The sequence below is a fragment of the Ambystoma mexicanum genome, chromosome 3q, assembly GCF_040938575.1.
Source record: "Ambystoma mexicanum isolate Mex_15411 chromosome 3q, UKY_AmexF1_1, whole genome shotgun sequence".
In the NCBI taxonomy this organism is placed as follows: domain Eukaryota; kingdom Metazoa; phylum Chordata; class Amphibia; order Caudata; family Ambystomatidae; genus Ambystoma; species Ambystoma mexicanum.
Genome location: NC_090926.1, coordinates 452,766,596 through 452,781,610, shown reverse-complemented (window position 1 = coordinate 452,781,610; position 15,015 = coordinate 452,766,596). Strand labels below are relative to the sequence as shown.

Sequence of the window (15,015 nt, the reverse complement as noted above, 5' to 3'; positions counted from 1 at the left end):
ATTCCCCAACATTGCCTGAATGGGTCCCCCAAATTGAGAAACTTGAGTAAAACAGTTTTAAAGTTAAGCGTGGGAAAAAAAGATGATTTTGGACCAAGCCCATTCATTTTGCTACAGGCAAAAAGAAACATCCTTTAAACATATACACAGCGAAAACTGCCGGGTGGATTTGTGCCAAATAAGGAAGATTTGCCTTTTGGGGTCTGGGTGTAAATCTGTGCAGTATTATCTTCAAAAATTTTGATGGTGAAGTGTGTGCCCCCGGGTCCATTTTTAAAAAACAATTTCTCCCAAGGTGTACTGCAGCACTTGACAAATTAGATTTTCGCTCAAACGTAAACTCCTGCAGAAAAGGAAAAAAGAAAAGATGTCAAAAATTATTTTTTGAGTCGGGCAAGTGAAGGTTTGACAGCATTGTGGGTGTGGGGAGTGTCAAAGCGGTCCAAATGGTGATTTTGACACTTTGGAGAAAGCTAGAGAGACCATGTTCAGACATTTTTGGCTTTCTGTGGAAATCGCAAAGGATTATTGCCGTCAAATCGCTAAATTCAAGCAGGAATTTAAAGTGCGCTATGGGAAGAAATGGGTGAAAAAAGTATATTTACTTAACTTTGCATTTATACCGTGGACAAGGTACCCAAAGGCTTAAGGACACACATATAACGGACTAAACATCACAACACACACACATGGGGGTTTAATTAATACTCATAATGGCTAACAAAAGGGAAGAACAAGCTGATCTGGGACCTAACAAAATAGTAGCGTTTTCTGTTTCTTCTTAAAATGTCAGTGGACTTAACCGCTCATGTCCAATGGGAGTGAATTCCATGCTATAGGGGCGGCTATACTAAATGCTCCCTTAAGGGCTTTACTGGTTTTAAAGCAAAGTGTTTTCAGTTGATAAGTGTTATTTGATCTGAGAGAACTCGAATTCTGTTTCTCCACTATGTTCTCCATCAGGTAAGCTGGCATGCGAACCATGCAGAATTTGTGGGTGATCAATAGCATTCTAAATGTAAATCTTGCCATCACTGGCAACCAGTGTAAACTCTGCCTGGCCTCTGACACGTGGTCTCTCCATATAAGGCCCTTAACCACCCTGATTGCACCATTCTGGATGACCTTCAGGCGGTTTTCAGATTGTGGGATGCCAATAAGGAGACTACAGCAATAATCGATTTTTGAACCGATTATGGCTCTCTCTATTGTCTCTGTGTTATTTTGCAAGATGAACTGGGGGTGGCGGGCAAGAGGTTTTATGTAGTAAGTTGATGCGGATACCAAATGACTCACTTGTGATTTTATATTAAAATTCTGCTCTAGTGTTTTACCTAAAGTTTTCACTTTCTTTTGCACCTCCAGTTTGCAGTTAGCGATGGTAAAACTATTAAACAAAGAACCTAGCTTAGCTAGCTTATTTTCTGTACCGACCACCATGAGTTTGGTTTTATAATTATTAAGAGTTAGGCCATTCTGTACCATCCAGATGTGGATGATATAGACCTTGTTGATGTTACTTTCATCTGGGCTATGTGACCCGGTTAAAGGGATGACACATTGTGCACCAAGAGATTGAAGAAGGGAACCATAAAGATGTTGTAAAGAGACAGGGAGACACAAGCCCCCTGAGGCACGCTGTATATTAGTGATACTGGTTTAGCCTTAGCTTCCCCACTGGCTACTCTACATTTCCTTTCACTCAGGAACGACGCAATCCATTGTGCAGCCTGATCTGAGGAAAAGGCGACATCCTTTAACCTGGTGAACAAGATGGAATGATCCACCAGGTGAAAGGCCGCAGAGAGATCCAGAATCATGAGCAAAGAGGCTTGCCCAACATCCACTTATTCAGGATCTGATGACTATTAAGATCTAAAGAGATTTGATTGTAGGCCACCCTATTCAGAATCTTTAAGAGAAAAGGAGTGTTAGTAACTGGCCTATAGTTAGTCGGCGTCATTGGACAAAGATTTGGCTTCTTAAGAAGGGGGGTGCTTTAGTCCTTCTGGGACGTAGTTTTCTGTAAACTATGTATTCATGAATTTAGTGAGAGCCGGTATTATCATAGCTGAGCACTCTTTGATAAATCAGAGGAGCAAGGATACCCCTTGCAGCCAGTGGTTTTAAGTTGCATGACTACCTTAGACAGCTCATTTTCCGTGATAGGTGAAACATTAAAACGCTGCTGAGAACCCGCCTTGCCTATATTCTGAGCATGGTCTAGTTCTGGTTGCTTATTTAGGGCGAGTCCTTTTAGCCTCAATGCCTTTCTTAATTTTCTCTAATTTTCCCAGCATTGCATCCTGGATTGAGGCACACCATGCCTCATCTTTCAGCAATAGTTCCTTACTCAGTGCAATGGGAACTTCCAGTTCTCTTAGAATTTTGAATAGTTCCTTGCTGTCTGAAAACGAGTTTATAATTCTGTCGTTAACCATTTCCTTTTTGGCTAGCAAAATTGCTTTTAGAAGTGCTAACCCATTTTTTTTAATACAATTCTCGGTTTGGGATATTCTGATTCTATCTCCAGAGGCATAACATTTTTTTTTATTTTTATAGCTTTGAGTTCTTGAAGATCTGTATTAAACCATTTATTGTGCATATGTCCCTCATGGCAGCATTTTTTCTTTAATGGTACTCAAGTCTCTGAGATAGCCTCAAAGGAGTTGAGAAAAGAACTGACCATCCCCTGCAATGTCTCAGATACAAAAATCTTTGAGGTCACGGTGGCGACCCATGGTTTTATTATCTCTAAAGTTAGTTTCTTGTAATTTCTTACAAACTTCGAGACCTTGCCGTTGCCCGTTTCCCTTATTAGGAGAGGCTCATGGGGAAGTTGGAAGAAAAGAAAAGGAGAAGGGGTGCACCTGTAGAATTGGAAGGGAGCTGCGGAAGACATTTTGATTTGAAAGCATTTTCAACTTACTGGGTTCCATGTAATAATGTCGCCACAAAAATCTCACCATGCAAAAATATCGCCGAAAAATTGCCGTTTTTTTGTGGCGACATTATTGCATGGAACATGCGGGGGACACACCCGCAACCCCCAAACGTTTTTTTTTGCTCCTGTCCCCATTTATATGGTCACCCAAATAATATTGCGACAACATTTTCCCGGCGATATTATTGACGGCGACCATATACATGGGGATATTATTACCTGATACCTCTTACTGCAGTAATGATGGGTATAAGGGCCACAGTGATTTACCTCCATGCACTCAGCACTATTCCTGAATTTTCTTTACTGTTGAATACCAGTGATTGCTCCCCTATTGTCCTTTGTGGAACACTTACTATAGTCTTAACCCGTCTTATCTCTCAAGAGGACCCAAGGCATTCTATGGGGCCCAAGGCCACACTCTGAGCACCACTGGTTTAGTATTGCAGCACTTGATTGATAGGGGACACATTTTGACAAACTCTTTATCATGACTTAGTGTAGTTTTGTAACATACAGAAATGAAGGCAATCTAATTTGTTTGGCTTTGCCTTTTTCCTGATGTTGTAGTCTGGTGTTCTATTACTTTTCTTTTCAGTCTGTCTGCAATCAAAGGGACATAGATAGTGGTACGGTTTACTGTATTTTAATTATTCTAACATTATACTTGTTATTAGGATGTTTAGCCAATGTTTTTGCTTGAGGATGGGTGGCGCATTCTGGCTTTTCAGGTTGTGAGCTGCTGCACAGGGTCAGGTAAATTTGTTCTTACTCCAATTGGTAAGAAAAATGTTTCTACAGAGACATATCAAACGTTTATGTAAAGCCCATGCTGCCTGACTTTTTTTTCACTTGCTCAAGCCTTGTCTGCGTTTATTTAAAGCCTGTAGTGCTCTGAGCCATGCCCACATGATTTGGCAAAAAAGTAACTTTTGTAAAGAACATTTCATCAATGTTTGAGGGGTGGGAAGGAAAAGTGTGCACTCTTCCTTGTCTAAGGGGTTTTGTGATATTTTCTAATATGGCGATGTAGTGCGTCTTAAGCTGTTGATGCACGGCTGCTGTCTTTTAAAAAGGGCACTTTGAGGTTTTATATATTTATTTTTTTAGAGATATTTATTTTTCAGTCACTTACAGATATCAATGAAATAAGGTTATACAGTGGTAGGTAGGGCGCAAGCCCCAATTAACAAAAAATGAAACCAACAAGGTAACTTTTGCCCCATAGACGAAGCACTTTACATCTCACAAACTCAGTCCAGGGGCCATCAACAGGTTGTGCCCATAGAACATAAAACAGTAAATCCAGAACTGGTACCCCCTCTTCCAAAACAATCCAGAAAAAGGGGGGGCAAAGGGATGTCAAAGCAAAGTGAAACGGGTCAATAATAAAGGCTTTACCACCAGGCCCAGGAACTTGTTGCAAATGTCATGAGGTGGAAACCAATCTCAAATGTACCTGGAGTTTCGATCCTGTTTTATGGCAAAATATTTCACGCTGTAGCAATATCCCAGTTTATATCACAACATATTAATCTGTGGGCCTTCTGCTAACCTCCAACACCTGGCTAGAGTCACTTGAGCAGCAACAAGTAGGTGAGTGAGAAGGATTGAGTTGGCTCCGGACATCGTATACACCCTCTCCTGGATATCTCTCCCAGGAGAACCACTAACGTGTCCATAGACACCAGCGTCCCCGTTATGCCAGGACCCCTTTCCAATAAAAGTTGTGCTTTTCCAGAGGAAATCCAAAGGTGCAGCAAATCCGTGCAGGCTCCACAGTTCTGCAGCATAGTGGGGCGATCGGCAGATCAATTTTATGCATCTGAACTGGGGTCATATACCATCTATATAGAATTGTATACCCATATTCCTTGTTCGTGGCGCATCTAGAAGTGCCTGCTCTTTGCCAAATCCTCCCCCAGGAGTCTTCTGATAGCAGATCCTGGAGATCCTTCTCCCATTGTGTCATATTGAGGAGATACCCAGGCGGAACTAGGTGTCCTAAAAGCATACATAGCATAAAACGTTTCTGTCCCGTAAACCCCACCGCTCTCCTTTCTTAGTTTCCAATGCAGTGGGCTGGCTTGTACCCACCCTGCGAGTAGCAGGGTGAAAAGCCCGATGTTGCAACTGCAGGTAACAGAATTGGTCAACTTCTGTGACGTTAAAACAATATTTACACTTGAGAAAGGTAAGAGGGGACCCCCTCATGGTATATTTGGGAAAGAAGAGTTAAACTCTGCCACAGTGCTAGGACCCAAACACCTGCAGTCTGACCCCAGGAGTGAAATCAGGGTTACCGAAAATCAGTAAGAAAGGGCCCAGGCCCAAACCCAAAGGAATCCGTACTTGTCTCAGCGACCTATTCCAATAATACAGAGAAGTGAGCATGGAGAGGAAGAAACCGGATCAATGTCTGGCACACTGAGTCAAGAAAGGGAAAGCGATTATGTCCAAACCAGTAAGAGATTGTTCCAACGCCTTTCAATGGGCACAACAAAACTCAGGGGACCAATCTTTTTTTTTGTTTATTGTGCTTTTTTAGTCATCATTTAAACAATGTTTGCACCATTATAAAAAATGTACAACAATTAATATTTCATCATCGGCTACAAGCTATAATACAAACAATACACAAAAATAATTAATGTGTATAGTTCATACTCCTAAAATCCTTAACATGCTATTACTAATGCTAAAATGTTACTAAATATTAAGGTGCTGAAAATGTAATTTGTAAAATGATTACTGGTTAAAACGGGTCTTTTCATTACAACTTTCTCTCTCAGCTAAAGTGCAGTTGTTGTCTAATACAGAGGCTAACACTCTTCACAGTCTCTCGTTCAATTGTATTAATTGCACAGTTCCATACTTTATATGCAGCCCGCACCAAGGAACACGTCATATTATAAATGGATGTCCATAATTGCAATTCATTTTCACTCAAACCAACTCTGGACATTTTTCCTTACTTTTTTCATGACAGTTACCCAATGCAGTGAAACCTGCAGATGCATAACCTACATATTTGTTTTTCCTTAGCGAGTTGCATCCTAGGACATGTCCTCGTTTAAGAGGGCAAAAGATTAAATTGAGTTTCAATTCAAAATATCTCAACGTTGGGTTGTCCCATAAAATAAGATAAGGGAATGGCAAGAAGTACAAACATTTCTGATTTACATAACATTGAAACCTGTTTTTCCCCTGGAGGTGTTCTATATTTGCTATTAGGTCTCATTCATGAGCCTTTTTCGTGATCTTATACTTAAATAAAATCTGGCTTTCAGAATAATCCATCTGACAACCAATATTTCTAAGGAAAGCCTCTACAGATTCCTTCCATTCACACATTTGTTCACAGACAGACAGCTTTTCCCATAAACTGTTATACCAAACACTGTTCCTCCAGAGTTATTCTGTATCTTATACATAAGCATACTTCTCTTAATGTTAAAAGTTGTTTCCAGTGATACAAGACCCAATTCCATTTGTATGGCCTCAATGGGTGTGCCATTAGGAAGACCCACAAGCACACCGCCAAATCTGACCCTCCAAGGTCTTAAGCCATTTTAGTACTTTGACTATAATCATCTCCAAAGCATATATAATACTAGGGACAACGCTAGTAAATAAATAAAAAAAAACGATTAGACCTACTATAGAGGATTGTGTCCTAGATGCTGTACATTTTCTTATCATCCCAAACTTGCTTAAAGCTTTGTTCAGGACATATTCTCCATTTGCTTGCATAGAGCAAGTAGGGGTGATAAGAGCCCCCAGGTAGACGTATGCTCCTACGTTCGTTTTCTATGGATTCACCATCAATTTTCCATACAAAATGTCTTGCCATTCTCTTAGGAGCCTACTTCCATAATCTTTGTCTTTCCTTTATTTACATCAAGCACATTCCTTACAGAGTAAGAATACAGCTCCGTTAGGGTTATTTGTAGGCCAATTGGTGTCCTATTTAGCAGCATGACATCGTCTGCATACATTAACCATTTTATCCACCTATCCCCTATTTTAGGCTGAGAGGACTGGCAAGAATATGAAGTAGTCCCCAAGTCGACCGACTACATAGAGATTAAATAGGGCAGGTGCAAGGACACAGCCTGGCTTTAGTCCATTTTGTGTTTCTATAAAATCAGTAATTAGGCCCTCCTGAGTTAATCTCTCAGCTGCTGATGTGTCCGTACAAAAAACCTCGATTATGAACAGATCATCATCTTCTATTCCCCAGCCTTTTAATTTTGAACAGAGTCTACCCCTATCTACAATCAAAAGCTTATGAAAAGTCAACATAAGCAATATCTAGATTTCTATCTTTGTGAGCTAACGTGTGCAAGATTAGGTAGTTAAAAGCTCAGATATTTTGGTATGTACTCGTCCTCTTATGGAGGCCCGTTTGTTGCAGAGACAATAGTTAAGACCACTCTTCCAAGTGTTTTAATCTATTTTCTAAGGGCATCTAGGGTGACTAGTAATTTATAATTGGTAGTAACGCCCCGGTCACCCTTCTTATGGACTGGTATTCGTAGTGATTTTTTCCTGGAAGAAGGTACAATACCTTTCTCCTTAATCTTTTTAAACATTGTTGTTAAAATCAGGGTACACACCTTATAGTTATCCTTCAACACTGTATTGGCCAGGCCATCCGGCCTAGACGCTTTCAACGCCTTCAATCTCTTTATAGCATTCTCAACAACTTCTTCAGTAAATGCCATTCTATTTCCAAAATATTTTACTGGGAAAGAGGTTGGTCGTGTCTCGCCAGATTCTGTCCCATGTAGCTCTTTGATAGAACACTGTGTATTTTACCAACCAGATTAAGGCACATTCCGTAGGGTCCATTATTTCTCTTACTTCGTGCCAGAACTTATTTGAATCATTCTTTCTTAGCAAGAGAAATAAATCCCACCATCTAGAAGTCCTACATGAGGCCCTGTGCATTCTTATTCAGTTTTTATCATTTCTGCACACTTTGCAATAGGCATAGAGCAATCTTTTCCAAACTTTGTTAGCTTTCTTAACCTCCTTAATTTCTTTCTCTTAAAAAAAAATAATTGTATCCTTTTTCCTTTCTTGTCCTTCTAGTTAGTCCATACTTATTGGCATAATCAGCAATAAGAGAGCAGTCTCCTCGATTTTTAATCTGGGAACTTTCCGATCAACTCTATCTAATGCTACATGTTTATTTAATGCTGTTACATTCCTATCGCCCCCAATAATTTGATTTTTTCCGTTGTTTACCAGGATCTCCACATTAATCCGTTCACTCCCAGATCCATGTACACTCGGGATACGAATTACAAACATTTTATGATCACTGTGGCGTATTCTTCAAGGTGAGTTGAGTAGCACTATAGTTTCCATCTATATTGACAAAGGCATAAACAGTCAAACTTCTACTCTTCCTGTTAATTCAGGTATACAGTTCATGTGTACCGCCCGAGCCATTGGTAGTAGGAATTGCAATCCCATTATAGACATGAAGTTCAGCCATTTGTCACACTGGTTATTTTGGTTCCCTTCATAATACTCTTTCAGATTTGAAATATGGGTGTCCATTTCCTGCTGTGGCCTGTTACAGTTGGCGTTAAAATCACCAACTAGCATAACCTTTACCACTGGTTGAGACACCACACACTCTGTTGTCAACTGATCAATCGCTTTCATGATAACTGATGTACTCTTGCCCCCAAGTGGATTAAAGATACTAATCAATAGGGAACAATTCTCTTCTTTTGTATAATGTTGCCGAAATTGGACTGCTACAACGTTCTCTTTAGCTCCCTTCTACTTCTAGTTGGCATGATAGCCTCTCCTTTCGTATCCCAAATCCCCCTTTAGGTCTACCCATCACACCCTTTCTTACCAAGCAATTGTAACACAAATCGGTCAACTCTCAACTCTTTCATTAACCAAGTTTCTTGCATGAGAAAAATGTCTTTCGCAAGGAGGCCTGATGATACTTGTGCATTATAGAGAACATGGAAGAGACCTCTAGTGTTCCAACTTAAGAGGGAGTGGTAGTTGCAATTCAAATTACCATTATTTCAATTATTTTCCACATTATGCATTTTTTGAGGGACCCAAACCCAGTCTCTTCTCGGCGAAACCCTAGGGTCTGGACACAATCCTAGGCCCCTCACATCCAAATCCACCACCTTGTTTTCTCTTTCTTCGTGGGCTTCTTTTTTCTGTTATTATCCTGTCCACTATATACCTTTCCCAATTCAAACAAATAGCCTAAATGTATCAAATGGAATGCAAAAGGCATAATAAAGTGAGCCATATTCGAATTTTGGAAGTGTATACGGACAGTTTTCATCCCATACATTGTCCGGCAGTTATGGTAATTACTTGAAGCTGAGGCAACATATGCATTCATTACAAGACCCCTTGTCTGTTTAAGTAGGGCGATTCTGCCGTTGCAAAATAGTTATTTTTTTCTGTACACTTCCGCACAGCTGCCCTCTAGTTTGTTACACATTTCCTTACATACTACGAATCCTCTATTCTCATCACTTTCAATGACTTCCATTCTGTTGAGGCATAACTATAACCTCGTCATCTTCTACTACTGCAGCATCAGAGGTTTAGCCCACCATCCATTTCCTCATTAGAGGTTCCACAGATTCTTGATTATTTGAGGCATCAGTGTCCACTCTTGTTTGACGTACCCACCCATCCAGGGTGCCTGTTACTTCAGTCTTTTTTTTGCTTCTGTGTGCTCCCTTCCTTCTGCATGTCTGTTACTTCACGGACCTCAATAACTTCCTCAGAGCTTATACATTCATACGTTCCCTTTCTACCTCTGTCAACACGTATGTATTTTCCCTATGTTTTCTGTCCCCTCTACTGATTTTTTTGATTTATTCACTCGTTTACTTTTCACTTTCATATTTCTTATTCACCTCCTATGCTTTGGGCAATGGAGGCCAGGTTCATTTGAATGACTCCTCTCTTGGGTTTGCCCTGAACTGGGCGAGGCATGCTGAACTTCAATTTGCATTTCCGCGCTACTTTCAACCACTATACGTTGAGGGGTTTTGGCTTGCTGCTCTTGTGCAGCACTCCTACTTCCTTCTCCCTCTGCTCCGTTTTCTATGATTGACATCTCACCTTCTACAGTAGCTCTTTTCTCTATGAGGACTGCTCTTCTTCGTTCCCCACAAAAGTCTGAATTTAATTCCAAAGTCGCTCATCATTTTTCTAGGCAATTGTTCCTCTCTATACATGCCTTTATCCATTATAGATATCAGTACATATTTCTAGTATTGCTTTAAGGAGTGTACGAAAGTCATCTTGTGGTATCTCGATCTCAGACCCCCCCCCCCTACTCCTCACTGTGTTGTCCAAAAAATCCGAACAATCCACTGATGAAGATGGAACAGAAGAACCCACCGAGACCTCCCGTTCCTTTGCATTCACTTGCTTACACACTCCCAATTATGTTCTGATCATAGATGACAATTGCGGTCTCAGACGAATTGGCAGGGATCGGTGTACACTCCAATTCAGTCAACTCTGATCCAGTCTTTTCTCCAGCTTCCCTTTGCAGACTATTATAAAGTCTGGGCAAGCAAGGAGTTACTATACTAGGGGATTGTTGCCGCCCACCTCTTAGTGGAGAAGCTGGATGTCCATTCTCCCTAGTATTAATCACATTTTCAGGGTTGGGTTTCGACGTCTCTCCTTGCGCCGTGAATGGCGTTTATTATGTCATAATCTTCCCTCGTTGGTTGATATCGCCTATTTTAGGCGGCACTGGCTTCAGGTGGGCTTAGAGTGTGTAACAGGTAAAGAAACCGCACTTTGCGCGCAAATGCCTGATTTGTGTATAGTTTCCTGCACTTCCATTGTTATTTCTGTTAGTTCGGCCAGGGTTTGATCCGATAAAAGCTCTCTCACCATTGTGTTCCTTGTTTTACTTACCGTCCCGTACCTTTCCAGATTGTCAATTGCGATTTTTCAGGACAAGTTGCAGTGGTGGTTTGTGAGCCACAATTGTAACTGCAAGAGACCAATTCCCTTTTATTTTTTTTGACTCACAAACCTTTCGAACGTACTCGTAATTTAGTTGTTGCTGCCACTGCTTACATCGCTCTCGAATTACACTTAATTTCACAAGTCGGATTCCATAAGCAATCAGTCTACAGTCCATTCCCACAGCCAGTGATCGCCGACTACACTCAGCACTCCGCGCGCCACCTTGATTTTTATAGTCAAATGAAGCTAGTTAAAGGTCCATTAGCCGGTCCAATGCAAAACGTGAACAACATCTCCACAAGTTGAATGCATCCCAATGCCAACTGCACTCCTCAGCTTGGGGACCAATCCAAAATGTACACTGGGTTTGCCGCTGAAATGTAATTCTGAAATTCAACCCACCCCAACCCCTTATATTTACTTGCCTGAAGAACCCATCTTCTCACCTTAGGCTTCAGACCCTATAAAAGTCGCCAATTTTCTCTGTAAAGCAAGGATGTGAGCACAGGGAAGGGGGTGGAGGGGGGAATACCGACTGACAGTTCTATAACTCCATAGAGTAGCCGTGACATTTAGTTTTACATTTTAATAGTTGTAATTTGAATCAACCACAAAATCTCCAAGTTATCCCACCATTTTAAATAGTCACTCTGCGCTTGAAACCATTGCAGAAAGTTAGCCCCATAGATCGAGGCAAAAGTGCGCATGTGTCTAACACCCATGTAGTCCAGCTCCTTCTCACCGCACCGAAAGGGATACCTTTGCTTAATATCAAGCGTTGCAGAAAATTCCAGGACATTTATCCCTACCGATTTCCACAGATGAATGGAATACCGTGACACTGCCCGGAAGGCCTCCAGTTCAAGTAAGTGTGCAGGGAGAGTGCAAGTGTCCGACCTCATCGGCGTACAAGGCCACTTTATGCTCCGTTTGTCCCACTTGGATCCCTCGTATTCTGGTGCTAAGCCAGATTCACTTCAATGAAGGCTCCAAAATCAAAGCTACAATTAAGGGGGAAAGGCAACACCCCTACCGTGTTCCACTAGAAATATTGATAGGTGGGGAAAGCCAACCATCAACCCGAGCCCTTCATCGGGGGAGCTGATAGCCCACCATAACAAATCTAATAAACTTGGGTCTGAAACTGTATTTCTGAAGCGTTAAATGGATGACTCCCCAATCAAATGCCCTGTTGGCATCAAGCACCAACAACGTAATCAGAATTTTGGCCCGATTACTATAATGCACAACATTGACAGCACATATCCTGCGTGTTGCAACCTCAAATGAACCCAGTCTAGTCCGGATCAATAATGGACGGGAGCAGCCCCAACAATCTACAAGCCAGCACTTTCGCACAGCTCTTTGCGCCCACATTGAGCGAAGAAATAGGGTGGTACAAGTCGCACATGGAAAGGTCTTTCCCTTGCTTCAGGATAAACGTAACTGATTCCGACATAGGGCCCGATACCACACCAGTGTCCAGGAAGAAATTAAACAGAGGTCACAGGGGGCCCCCAACTGATCCTGAACAGTCTTATAAAATAGGGCCGAAAAACCATCAGGCCCTGGGGCCTTCAAGGGAGGAAGGAATCGGATAGCACTTCGAATCTCCTCTACCGTAAGGGGCCTTTCCAGATTATCCTGCTTAGGTTGTGTGATATTACGGAGGTTGGCTTCCTTAAACTCCAACTGCGTCTCTGTGGGGAGAAGAGCCTCGGCGGGCAGCAGTTTGCGGAAAATGCTGAAAAGGCATCAAGCTTTGCCCCCTCGTCCCACTTGGGAGTGCCATCCACAGCAATTAAGCATGTCACAATTTCTTGATTTAAGCTGACCTAGCTTGTAGGCCAAAGGCTTATTGCCTTGCAAGTAATAAAACTGTTTAGTAGGGAGAGGCGAAGTCACCATTTTGGCCATTAATAGCATGCCTCCAGGTCAGCTTTAGCCAGTCTCATTGTCATATACATCCCCTCTTGGACCCCAACTTTGAATGTATTCTCTCCTTCTCACGAATCTCACCCTCCAGGTACTGTTTTACCTTCCTTCTGGATGAAAAATGCACTGATGAGCGGCTGAAAACCTTGCCCCCTGACCACTGCCTTTAAAACATCCCAAACCACCTCCTGGGGAGGGCCGCAATTGTCGTTCACAAGAAAATAATGCATCACCCCCGCTATATCCCAGTAGAAAACTGGACCCTGAAGAAGATGATCATATAATAGCCCTTCTCGCGCGGGCGAAAGCATCACCCTTTGAATTTTAATGGAGGTAGTGGCCGACACATGATCGGTGAGTGCTTTAGGCACAAAAGCAGCATCTTCTACACATGGGATCTGTGAGGGCATCTTGGAGTGAGAGAAAGACAACAGATTGAAAGTTCCAAAAAAACACTTTTATTAACTTAAATGTCAGGATGGAAAAACGCCTATCTTGCCCTTTACTATGGTTGAATTTCCCTACCACCCCAAAACTAAGGTAAGTCAGAGTCAATAAGTTCAATTTAGGAACCTGTCTGTGTCCAAAACCTTAACTTGCCCTCACAACTAATCGTATACAACGTGTAGGTATGTCAGTAACCAACAAGAAAGTGTTCAATATAAAGTTCGGAGCTTGCAGCTTTCTTTCAGCTCCCTTCCCCAAGTATAAAGTAGTTCTTGTGGAGAGTCTTAAAGGAATGGTTCGCCCAAAAAATGTTATTGCAAAAAAAGATGGCAATAATAAAAAAAAAATAGATTGGCACTTTTTGTTTTTTTACGTTCCTATGTAAAATTTTGAGCAAATGAAGCTCAAAATTTACAAAAGGAAGCAAATGGGGGCATCCATTTTGTGAAATCGATGCCCGCCTGTGCTTGCTTTTGCGGCACTAATGAAGGAAAAGCCAGCCAGCTGTAGTAAACAAAAGCTACCACTGGGTGGCTTTTCCTTCATTGGTGCCGGGACTCGGAGGACGCAGACCGGAGACTACAGGCAGAAAAGCTGCAGCTGCATCTCGTTAAGTGCTATTTATTTTAAAAAAAATAAGCACTAGCTGCGTTATGCAGAAAACCCCCATTCACTCAGCCTAGCTGTCACTCAAACATGCTAAGTGGTGAACCGGCCAGCTCACCACTTGGGCCAATCAGGACGGAGTGTGACTTGAGTTGCCTAGGCAACTCAGTCCAGGGTGCCTAAATCCCCCTCCACCCCTCCTAAGTACCCCAGACCGAGTGGCACCACTTTGGAGGGCTTCTGTGGAGAAGCCCGCCAAAAAGTGGAACAAAGTGCTCGACTTGGGTTGGAGTCACAGAAGAGAACACAAACGCCAATTTAGAATCAAGTTTTGGCAAAAAATACCAACCGGAGAATTAATATTAATTAAATAAACCGGCGTTATGTTCGAGGCTACCGTAAATAATTAAATAAAGACAGTAGCCTAAAACAATGGGAAATCCCATAGGAAAATATTTGCGGTTGAATATAAAAAGTAGTATCCACTGCCACCAGCCAAAACTCGATCAGGGGGGGCGGAGATGTTCCCCCTCGACTAACAGACCCTGGGGCAATTGAATTGCCCCAGCCAGTACCTCCACAATATGATGGTTTGTACCGGTTCTGTTCAGAATTTAAGACTAGTAAAGTCAATGGGGACTTTACATGCCCTGGGAGACAGTAGTCAGTCCCAGGGTATGGAGTCTATACTGGGGGGTCACTATGACACCCCTGTGTCACTGCACTGAGGGTGCTGTGTAACACACATCACAAAGACACATGAAGCCCTATGGAGTAAAACACCCCATAGCCCATTAAACACATCTAGATTCAAAGAAACACACTCAAATCATGCCCAAGAGTGAGGGTAAAAGAGTCTCACTCTTGGCAGGAGAAAAAAATAAACCCCAAAAATCCAGCAAAGCTGCTGGGGGACTCACTAGGTTAGGAAATTCAGCCTAAACAGAGAATTCTCCCTAACAGCAGGCAACAGCCTTGGGCTCTGTTCAGAGACTCTCTGGCACGTCCCACCTAGGAAGCTTGCTGGCAGAACCTAGCAGGGCAAGCGGTGTGCTGGCTGGGTATCGGTTCTGGAGATACTGGACAGT

The 15,015-nt window shown here is 42.1% G+C and overlaps 1 protein-coding gene across 1 annotated transcript in view; it reads right to left on the bottom strand.

The window, feature by feature from the left end:
• DIAPH1 (diaphanous related formin 1) overlaps positions 1-15,015 on the bottom strand; it is a 1,645,861-nt gene that overhangs the window by 217,334 nt on the left and 1,413,512 nt on the right. The window lies entirely within an intron of this gene.